We start from the raw sequence: 10836 nt of genomic DNA on the forward strand, positions 1-10836 counted from the left end.
CATGTGCGTTATTTGTGTAGGTTGCTACCCTGTTGTGTAGCGGTGAGTATGTGCAGTAAAATGTCCAGTGTTAATTCAGCTCTAACAGAGTACATATGAGTCCAAAAGGGACCGCATGTAGTGTGTAAGAGTCAATTTAACACTGAAAATTGTTCTGTGTGGAGGAAATGCCAGTACTGTAGTAGGGAAAAGACTGCTTCCTGAAATCCAGCAGTCAATGGCAGATGATTGTAATCCCGCTGGTACCCCTCAGAATGGTTCAGGAGCAGGAGCCATTATCATAAGCTTATGAAACAACAGCGACGTGGTCCCAACTGCAATATGCCACCCTTTGAAAATGAGAGATCTGTTGAATATTACATCAGATAGCTGTTCTCATTTGGGAGAACTTCACTTTAATTTCAGATCATTCTGTTAGCAGAACAGAAGGTCATACCATGCCATTCTTAAAGGACTGCAATGGTTGATATTAAAAACTATAACAGAAACTGTGCGATCTGGAATTCAGACACTTAACCGTAGATTATTTATTAAAAGAGCTTCTGGAACTGCAATCTGGAATTCAGGCACTTAACTGTAGATTCTTTATTAAAAGAGCCGCAGGAATTCTTTAGATGCTGAACAATGCAGTTGCTCAATTGCTCAAGGTTTGTTTTGTGCCCGTCTCATCAGATTTATTGGGTTTCTTTCGCTGAATGCAAGGAACACGGGAAACAAGGGAGGCGTAGGAACATTCCAGTGTCACAGAGACACACCGGGAATTCAGTCAACATCCTTCCATTCCGGAATATTCCAGAGCACAATTCATAGTAGCACGTTTTGTGACAGAAAAATCACCCTTGGCTCGCGCAAATGGATTCCTCTTTCTGCTCCATGCAGATTATCATGAGGGAACACGTAATGTAATAAGAGCAGTCCTGTGGGCAAACAGGGAGATCTCTATTTTACGTTCCATGATCCTAATTTGATTTTATATTTCAAGAAGCCTTAAAATAGGCTTTGATGAAGTACTCCAAACAAACAAGAAGTTTGTACAGATCTGTATTTCCACCAAGCCTTTGGCCAAACGTGCAAATGTTCACTAATCCCTCACCAAGGGTTAACAATTGCTTTCTCGTGGAAATAAAATATCCCCATATCATCTTTATTTACAGCATATTTTATTAGAAAATATTGGACAACATATCTCAGAAAATCTACCCATAGCATTTCTGATTCAATTACTGTGTGATGATAGTGATATGCTTCAGTTCTGTAGTGGACTTAACTTAGGAGTTCATTAAAAGAACCTGTTAATGTTTGCAGATTCCAGCTCGTAATTAAAGTTTGTGTTCCTAGTGCAGTTGAGTGTTGGCACCGGAGCGTAGACTCTCCCTGTTGCTCTGCTGTTTTGTTCAATGACCTCTAAAGCCACTGTTTGAATACTTAAGTAGGCCAGTTGATGGTTTAATGAAAGCCCCAGGCATCGCTTTATTTATGTCTCAATGAATTGTAATTAGTCAACTACTGAACAGCCAAAAACTAAGTTGCCCAACTTCCTGTGTGTTTTATTTATTGTGCTAACTAACAGTTTACATAAACTGGATTCGAAAGTATGTCATAATACTTTGTTCAGAAAAAATACTTTATTTTCCAAATGCCATGGTTGCAAGAGTATTAAATGGTTTAGTTCCTCCGCCTATGAGGTCACAATTATAGTACACCATGATCTGACACAGTTTGTGTGTAATTTTGCTCTTTGTGTGTTTGTCACAATTTGAATGGAAGCCCCAGCTGAATCCCAAATTGCAAATGATCTCACTAGTTGTTATTTTGTGAATGATTACATGGTTAGGCGCATGCTTTGCTCACAACGTGAAGGCTGATATACACTGTCTTTGAATTTGAGATGTTTGTACTTTCTACAGTTTTTTCAGGAAAGCGCCTCTTCATGTCACTTCTCACATTGTGCTTCTTGTTTCCTGTGTTGCGGACCAGCGTTGCAGTGCCTTGCTCTCCTGCTTCTGCCTCATTGAGAGGCCCTTCACACATACACACACACACCCACATACACGCACACATGCAGGCATGCATGCTCAAATGCATGCATGCACACAATCTATAATAGCAAGGTTTTTGCACAACACGGATGGTGTACCCCTATTAATGTATAGACAACGTGTATTTAAACAGGTGCCTGTGCTCATAGAAAGGTATGGGAAAAAACATAAAAATAGCACCTACCAATATAACGGAATGTTTAACATGTCTTCATACCGAGAAGAGGATGTGGGGGGGAGAGAGAGAGAGAAGAGAGAATCTGAGGAGGGCACCGAATGAGTTCCCAAATTTGGCTGTTTTTTGGCTGGATTTGTCCCACTCCCTGCCCTGTTCTGTCTGCCCAATAACGTCATGACGTTTTGGGTCTGGAATGTGGCACTTGAGTTCCGTTAACCTACGCATCCAGCCTTTGTGCTCGGCCTGCTGGTACAATGCTTATTTTACCCAGAGGTCTGTGGGAAAGGGAAAATGGACAGCTTTTGATAACAGTACTGACTAATTGATTTTAAAGGGAGGAAAACATATAACCTTATGTTTTTGCCAACATAGTGGGGGGGAAAGAGCTAAAGAGGAAGGAAGGCATAGATGGATAGAAACAGAGAGAGGAGGAGGGGTGATAAGAGCTTTCTGTGCTTACCCTGTTATTAGGTTTAAACCCATGAGATGAATGAGTTGACACAAAAAAACAACCAGATCAATTGGCTAAGTGAGGTTCCACACAGGCATCAGATGGCTAATTGAATAACGCCACCATCATTTTTCTTCATAACGATTTACTGATTCTCATCCACTGCTCCCATTCACACCCATGCCAATCAGTAAGCTCACGCATTATGTCGTAGCAGAAGGTGGACTTTTACATGACGTTTGCACAGCAGTGGGTCATGTCCAGGTTGCAATGCTTCTAATGTCATTTGTAGCCTTTCGGGCCTGGTCATGAAAGCAGAATAAAAGAAAAATGGAACCTAAAGCAAGTTATTCTCAGCGTAAAACTGCTGTCGTGCAGCAACCTTAAAAATGTTGTTTAAACACTGAGAAATCAGAGTGCCTGAAAAGAAAGTGATATCCCTTACATACCGTGAGAACAGGTTTCAATAAAATGCCCGCAGCAACTGTTTTAGGGAACTTTGTTGACAAGCACGCACTCTTAATCCAGCTTTTTATGGAACCAAGTACAATGAATCAGATTTCAATCAAACAAATAACCGCACCCAATTACATTAAAAAAAAAAACAAAAACAAATCAATTAATCAAAGTAGAGCTAGTTTACACAATCTCAAGTGCTACTACTTCATTTGAAATTTTTGGCAGTATCAGGATTTAAGTACACAAGTGACTGGTGATTATCCAAAAGTACAAATCTTGGCATGTCTCCCGGACTTATTAAGGCTTTTACAAATGTTATTGTCCGAGTGTGTGATCTAGCTAAAAAGGAAGGCGGGCATTTGTGAAACACCCCCGCCTGTTTCAGAATGTCACGCAACCGTGACAGAATCTGATAACAGTGTTCAGTCCAGAGGAAGGTGGCAGAAAAATAGAACGTTTCTAAACAAGTCTGACAATAGTAACTTCTGAACCAAAGAGGAAATAAAAGGTTTAAAATGTTCATAATTGTGTCAGCCGATTCACAATTAAGTGGTGAAACTGTGTACATTTCTCATGGTGTGAACTAACCAGTCAATCACCAAATACAGAATCCTCCCTTCAGATATGGAAACCTCCTCTATTTAATTTTACTGCAGTAAATGATAAGTGTATTTGCTTTATTACACTTAGCAGATTTTCTGATAACTTGAGTAAACAATGGATACAATCTGTCATTGCAAATATATTTCAGTCAGACAAATACATACATACATACATACATACATACTTACAACAGCCAATAAATAAAATTCATTGAAGATTTTCATCTTTGACCTATTGATGATGAACATCACAACTAGACTAAGCAGAGAGACATTGCACCATTGTTTTGAGTATCGAAGTGAATAAAATAGTTTAGTGCTGAAATGTATTTTTGTCAGAGAAAAACAGAACTGTAACCAAATTTAAAACTCTCACATATTTATAAGCAATGGAAAAGGTAAACAAATAATGAAAAGGTCATCTTCCTTATGGCTGCAGTTTTGTTCAAATTGGGTTTTTTTTAGGTCCATTTTTGTATAAGAAGTGGAAGGTTCAATGTTCTCACATTCATTTTGCTGTTCCTTTGGAGTTTTTATAGAAAGCAATTAAAAAATAGCTCCTGTAGTATTTGTGTATTTGGGGGATTCCATGACACAGACAAGTCAGTATGAATCAAAGGGAGAACTGTCCACTGTTCAATAAGTATACATTAGGAATCAAGTTTGACTCACAACCTCAAACAAGGCAATATCCCATTAAGCCACAGCTGCATCATGAGGAGACATCATTCAGGATGTTCAGATCCATCTACTCTTTCCCTTATCTTCCTGGCCTTCTGTCCAACGTCTTTCTGAATCTATATGCACATACGATCAAAGACAGGGCATTTCTCATGTCTTTAGCTGACTCAGCTCAGCAGCAGAATTTTACCTTTGCCAAACAAGTTACAATACGAAACCCAGAGGAGAGCAAAGTGCTGTTAATGTGTAGAGGTTTCGCTGTATCAGGTACCAGACGCTGGAGGTCAATGGCTGGTCACGTGACTCACGGAGCAAGAAGACTGAACGCATCGAGGCGGCTCTTCACGGTTCAAAGCTGAGCGCCATCGCAATGTCCTGACAGACACGTGTGGGCGCTTTCAAATATCGCTAATGTGCAATACCTCCGGGTGTCATTTCCGTACCCTGGTGTGGAAATTTAAACCGTGCACAGTCGGCAGTTTTCACAGTCCTTTGTCCTCTATCCTATTACAAAGGCATTTCGTAAAATGATAAGTTCACTAAAGCGGTATACCTCTACTATAGACCAGGGGACATGTGTATGGTAGTTTTTGTTCCAGCTAAGCTCCAGTAAATAGGTTTTTTTTAGGTGCAAGTGTATTAAGGCGCAGGGTAAAAGTGAGGAAGAATAGTGTCTTTGGATATGGGTTTATGAGCATTGTAGGTTGATTTTGTTATAGCAGTAAATATCAGGAAATTAACTAAAGAAATGGGTACACAGTAAATTCCAGCTGGACTGTTTTTGAACAGAATACCGTTGAGAAAATCAGAAGCCAGAATGAGCCAAAACACTTGACCATACATTTAAGCAGGGCCGGTTCTTGGGATATACAACATAAAAGATTACCTAGGATGCTCGCCACCTGGATGTGCACCAAATGAAGGTGGAAGAGAAAAAGCATGTCCATGGTAGTCATTACCCCACCCCACCCCAACCGACCCTCCCCCTCCACTGCCCCAGGTCCACACAATCTCATCCCATCCCCAGGAAGACACTCAAAACCTTTCTGTTACAGAGGTCCATACATTTGCGAACCCAGTAATTAAAAATAAAGTAGCTAAGTGGCACATTTTCTTTTCATAAGTTCCAAAGCAGCTCAGTGAAAAGTCATGCTGGAGGCTACGTACATGCTGAGCTCAGCTAAAAAGAGAGAGAGTGTAATCAGTCTAGCTGGGAGACAATAATAGCCAATGAAAAAACATGACCTTTAGCACTTGTACAGGGGCATGTCATTCTTCATGTCAAGCAGGACCTGCATCAGGGGGTTTCAAATTATTCTATACAGGAAGGTTACAGAACCATTTATAATATTCAGTTCAATAAATGTCTCGTGAGGTGATAATTTACAACTATATTGTTTTCAAGCTGGGAAATTGCTTAAAATGGCCATCTGCCTCATGGTGTGAAGTCACACCCATCAGTGTAACTTTGTGAACAGGACAACAGTGATTGGTCCAATTTGCAAACATGGAGCACTGAATTTCTGCCTTGTAAATGACCAAAAAAATGAAAATAAATGAAGAGGAAAGGAAAAAGACAGAGTTTGAGCACTGTTAATGACATTAAGTATTAGCACAAACTGTACAAAATGATCTTGTCCTCACCCATTTATCAGTTTACCTTTTTACTTGATTAGTTTACTTACTAACTTGTGATCAATGATAGAAACAAAGTATTTTAAGGAGGGAGTTCTACAGGAGGAGTTTTACAGACTTCGGCAGAAGAGGAGAAAATGAGTGTGTGAAACTAGGCCCTTGGAGCACAGCCAGGGAGAGGGAAGCAGTCAGCATTTTTCAGACAACATGAATTAGGGCTTCAGGGGAGGTAGGGAGAGGGGAAGGGGTGGGGGGTGGTGGTGGTAGAGGGGGGGTGTAGGGGGTTGGGTGTTCTTCCTGTTCACAGAGCGCATAAACAAAGCTGCTACTGGAGGAGTACTGATTATGTATTCCGATCCTTCCGTCAGGTAAAGCGGAGTGTTTGTCTTCTTCTCAAATTAAAAGTGGCACAGGAATTCACTGGCGTCAGTCATGAGTTTTCTTGGAGAGCATTCGGCAGGAACGTTTTAAAGGTTTGGGATTGAAGTCAAATGAATTTTTTTTTTAAGTATATTGTCAGCACCATATGAATCCTTGTATATCAATTTTTCCATTTTTGAGCTTGACGTGTAAATAGAAAGCCAGCATCAATCATGTGATGTTGCTGTTTCATGGCTTTGTGACTTATAAAGTTTATTCAAAACAATATTGTCCACTCGATGAAAGACTTGAATTGAATCTGATGTAATTTCATAATGAAACCACCAGTAAGGCCTTTTGTGAGGTGGAAGTTTTTTTTTTTTTTTATCAAGCTGACAAAATAGAACATATTATTTATTTTCAGTTTCGCCCAGTGTTGAAAATAAGTCACATGGTTATTAACTGAGGTAAAACAGCTGGGCGTTGTCGAAAAAATGTTATGTCAATGTCGTAGTCAAAAAACAGACTCATATAGTCTGATCATAACAGTCATAATGGTGCAGAAGACCATATTTTTTATAGCTGTTGGTCACTATGTGTGTTGTATATAAATTCCCGCTTTCCCTGTGTTGTACTCTACTAAAATGAATATAATTAGTCCATAATATTTTATATAAGGATTTGTTATATAAGGATTTGTTATTTCGGAACTATTTAAGTCTGGTTATTTTCAGCTAGAACATGCTGTGATTTAACATTGTTAATTTGGTGCTGGAACCATATCTGAGATAATCTAATTCATCAGGGAGTAGGTTGGGTCACCCCAAGCCTGGTGCCACTCCCCCAGACTGAAAGTATGACCTCATCGTTTTTCACACAGCCTGTTGTGCGTGTTGGCGATTCCAGTGCATGAAATTGAATGCTCTCCTAACTTCCTGCTTCATGAAACCTACGCCCTGTTACAATATAAAAGGGTTTATGTTATCTTTATTACCATTATTGCCTCATTACCAAAATCTTTAGAACAATCTGTTTATATTTCTAAGAATAGAAATTTCAAGTAGTACTTCTGTCAAACCATACAAGTTTGTAAACTTTCACTCTGGCCTGAATCCTGGCCTTTCGGTTACATAATTAACAACCAAGTGTAAAGGAATTGTATGACCAGTGGGTCTTTATTTCCAGAAAGTCTGACACAAAAACAAGAAAATTACTTTACTTCACTGAGAGCGAAAACTCTGTTTCCCTGGACAACTTTGGACAGAAAGTGAACTTTTCAACAGGCTTTGTATTACAATTCAACAAGGCATGTCTGATGTAATGCACTGACAATCCAGGCAATAACTATTAAAGTGATACAGACCATTTATCACAGGGAAAACTATGCACCCTGGTCGGTTTGGCAGAGGATTTCTGGTAATGATTTGGAATATTGAATCAAAAGAGTTCCAGTGACAGATATTTCAGTTTATCCATTTAATAACCGAACCCTCAATATTCAGAATGAAACCTTATTTTTTAAGATCTTTATTCTACACATTACTCCCTGGAACAGTGATCTTCATTCCTAGTCCTGGCAGGCCACAGGGTCTGCTAATTTTGGTTGAACTATTTGTAATTTAATCAATTGAAGCATTTATTAAAGCAAGATCACACAGTCAACTCACCTCAACTGGTTTCTTTGGTTTGAATCGGTTGCTGATATCTGCATTTAGGCAAGATTACAGACCAGTTTTTTTCTGCTGAGGATTAACTGGAAACAAGACAATAGGCCATTTACGACAAATGCAAGTCACTGCACAGTGATAAACATCAGCCGACAAGCGTATTGGTCCCCATTTGACTTTCAGATGATCGGGAAATATCAGCTGTAAACAATCTGTTTGGTTCCCTTTTTAATGACATACAATAACCTCACATGAGCTGTGCTTCTGTGACTGTGACTCTGATGGTTCAAAATGAAGGCTAAGATAGAGTGTGTGAACATAAATAAAATGCACTCCCAGTCAAAATATTATCTTTTACATAATTACATGTTTGAATGATGTATGTTTTCAGGAGAGGTATAACAATATGATCGTGTGTATTCTGCTGCCCATCTTTTTAATGATGCCTGTTTGACTGCATCAGTCTCTTTGACTGTTGCTGATGTTCTATATGGGATCCTTGTTCACACAGGTAAATGGGTACAGATGGCAAGGTTATGTAGCCTGTGGTTCAAATCTAGCCTGGCTATAGACATGTAAATAAACCACAGAAAAGTACCTATAGGCTCCACCTATCAAGAAAAAATAATCTTTGTGATAAGCTGGTAGCAAAATTCAGGGTATTGTTACTAGCAGCCTGAGGTGCTTATGGCCAGAAACCTCTAGCCTGGCAAGTGAAAATTACATTAAAGTCTGTAAATGGTGACTCACAGCACTACACACCCCAGGAATTTGGCTGTAAGGAGATGGCTACGTGGTGGTCATTCGCAGACCAGACGACCATGCCAATGCTTAGTGCTCACCAGCACACCAGCAACTATGCTACAGGCAGGATGGAGGGCTCATCAACAATGGAGCCAGGTCATTAATGATGACTAAAACATTTGGTGTAGGCCCCCCTCCCAGGCACTAGTGTGGTGTGATACTAGTTGTTGTTTACAACAGTCTAATCTTTGGGCTGTTGTCTTCATTCCTGGTCCAGGCTGGCCGCAGGTTCTGCTGTGTTTTGTTTTTGCATTAAGGCCAGGAACCAATTCAGACCCAAGAAACCAGGTGAGGTGAGATAACTGTAATTGATAAATTAAGTACTAAGTAACTACAAAAACTAGCAGTCCCTGTGTTCTGCCTGGATCAGGAATGATAATCTATGGGGAACTCAAAGAATGGTGGTTAAGGTGGGAATGTTTACTCACTGTCTGCAACAGATAACCACCCGTCACTCAGGGAGGATATCTGATCATGTGCTGCAACATTGATTGGGACTGGACTGTTGGCAGTGTGAATGCAATCACAAGAAATGGAACATAATGATATCTCCATCTTAGTGAGGTGCTCTGAAGTGAGGAGGTGTGTTGACATGAAGAGGTGTTCTCTATGGAAGTGACAGTAGATCAAATCACCAATATACTTTATTTTACTAAATTCATAACACATGGATTTATGTATGTTTATATATTTCTAAAGTACAATCAGTTCTGACATTTGACGTTCAGTCTATACTGAGTTGCACAAAGAATACAAAGATTCTTGTCCTTTTCTTTGGATACTGAAAAATGAATGAACTTTTGTGATTTGTGCTACACCCACTTACTGAGTGACAAGACCAAACATTTGACACAAAAAAAGAGAACAAACGTTTTTGGTCAGAAATGATCTGAAAGTGTGACAAAGAACATTGTGTACATGTGACCCACATGCTTATCACATTACAGGAATTTAGCATATGCTCTTGACCAAAGCCATTTACTCAACTTTTTTAAAATTTTTTATGTCACCTCCATTTATATGGCTGGATATATATACGAAAGCAATTCAGGTTAAGTACCTTGCTCAAGGGTACAACGGCAGCGTCCTACCCAGGAATTGAACCCGTGACCTTTAGGTTACATGCCCAGTTCCTCACCCATCATACTACACTGCAGCCCCCAATGATTATGTTGCTGTGTGGCAGTGAATGGGAAAGGAGAATCCCTTGTGGAGAGGCTGTGTGCCTGTAACCTGATCTAAGAAGAAGGCAGGACCTGGGATTCTTCAGAGATTCTCCCTAAAATTCAGGCCTCAGCTGGTGAGATTCCCCGAGCGATGCTGCAGGGCTCTCCATGAAAAGACAAGGCACGGATCAAAGGCTATCATGGGACTGATAAGAGAACAGAGATTTTTGGGGTGGCCAGGCAGGAAAATCCTCCTTAGGAATTTGGAGAAAATAAGCAAGGGGGAGAAAAACCTTACAGAGTACAGACGCCACTTGTTGTCCAAGATATAAGAATTTATGGCTGAGCTTTGCATAAACCTGGGTCCGATTTCAAAATCTTATCTGAATGTTCCTTCGACTTCATTTCAAGGAAAACACTTTCGGTCGTGTCAGTGTTTTGCTTTCTCACAGACTGTTCTTGTTTGTTTCTGTGAACCCGAAACTTGTAATGTTGTGCAGGAAAAGCAATAATTTTAATTTTTGGCCCATATATAATGACAAAGCACAGCACATTCCTGACTACATTTGACTTCTCATGTCTATAACAGCCATTTATACTAAATAAATGATGCAATTAGATTAATGTAAGCATTCCTCTGGTACCACGACACAACTCTTGAATCTTCTTTTGAATAGTGAAGCCAGAAGCCAGCACTGCATTTGAAGCTAGATGCATATATTATGAAATATATGTTTCAGGGACAAGACTAATATCTTGTTTCAGTCTATTGGAACAGTACTGTGTGGAATGAT

Source organism: Anguilla rostrata, chromosome 10 (assembly GCF_018555375.3).
Source record: "Anguilla rostrata isolate EN2019 chromosome 10, ASM1855537v3, whole genome shotgun sequence".
NCBI classification, from domain to species: domain Eukaryota; kingdom Metazoa; phylum Chordata; class Actinopteri; order Anguilliformes; family Anguillidae; genus Anguilla; species Anguilla rostrata.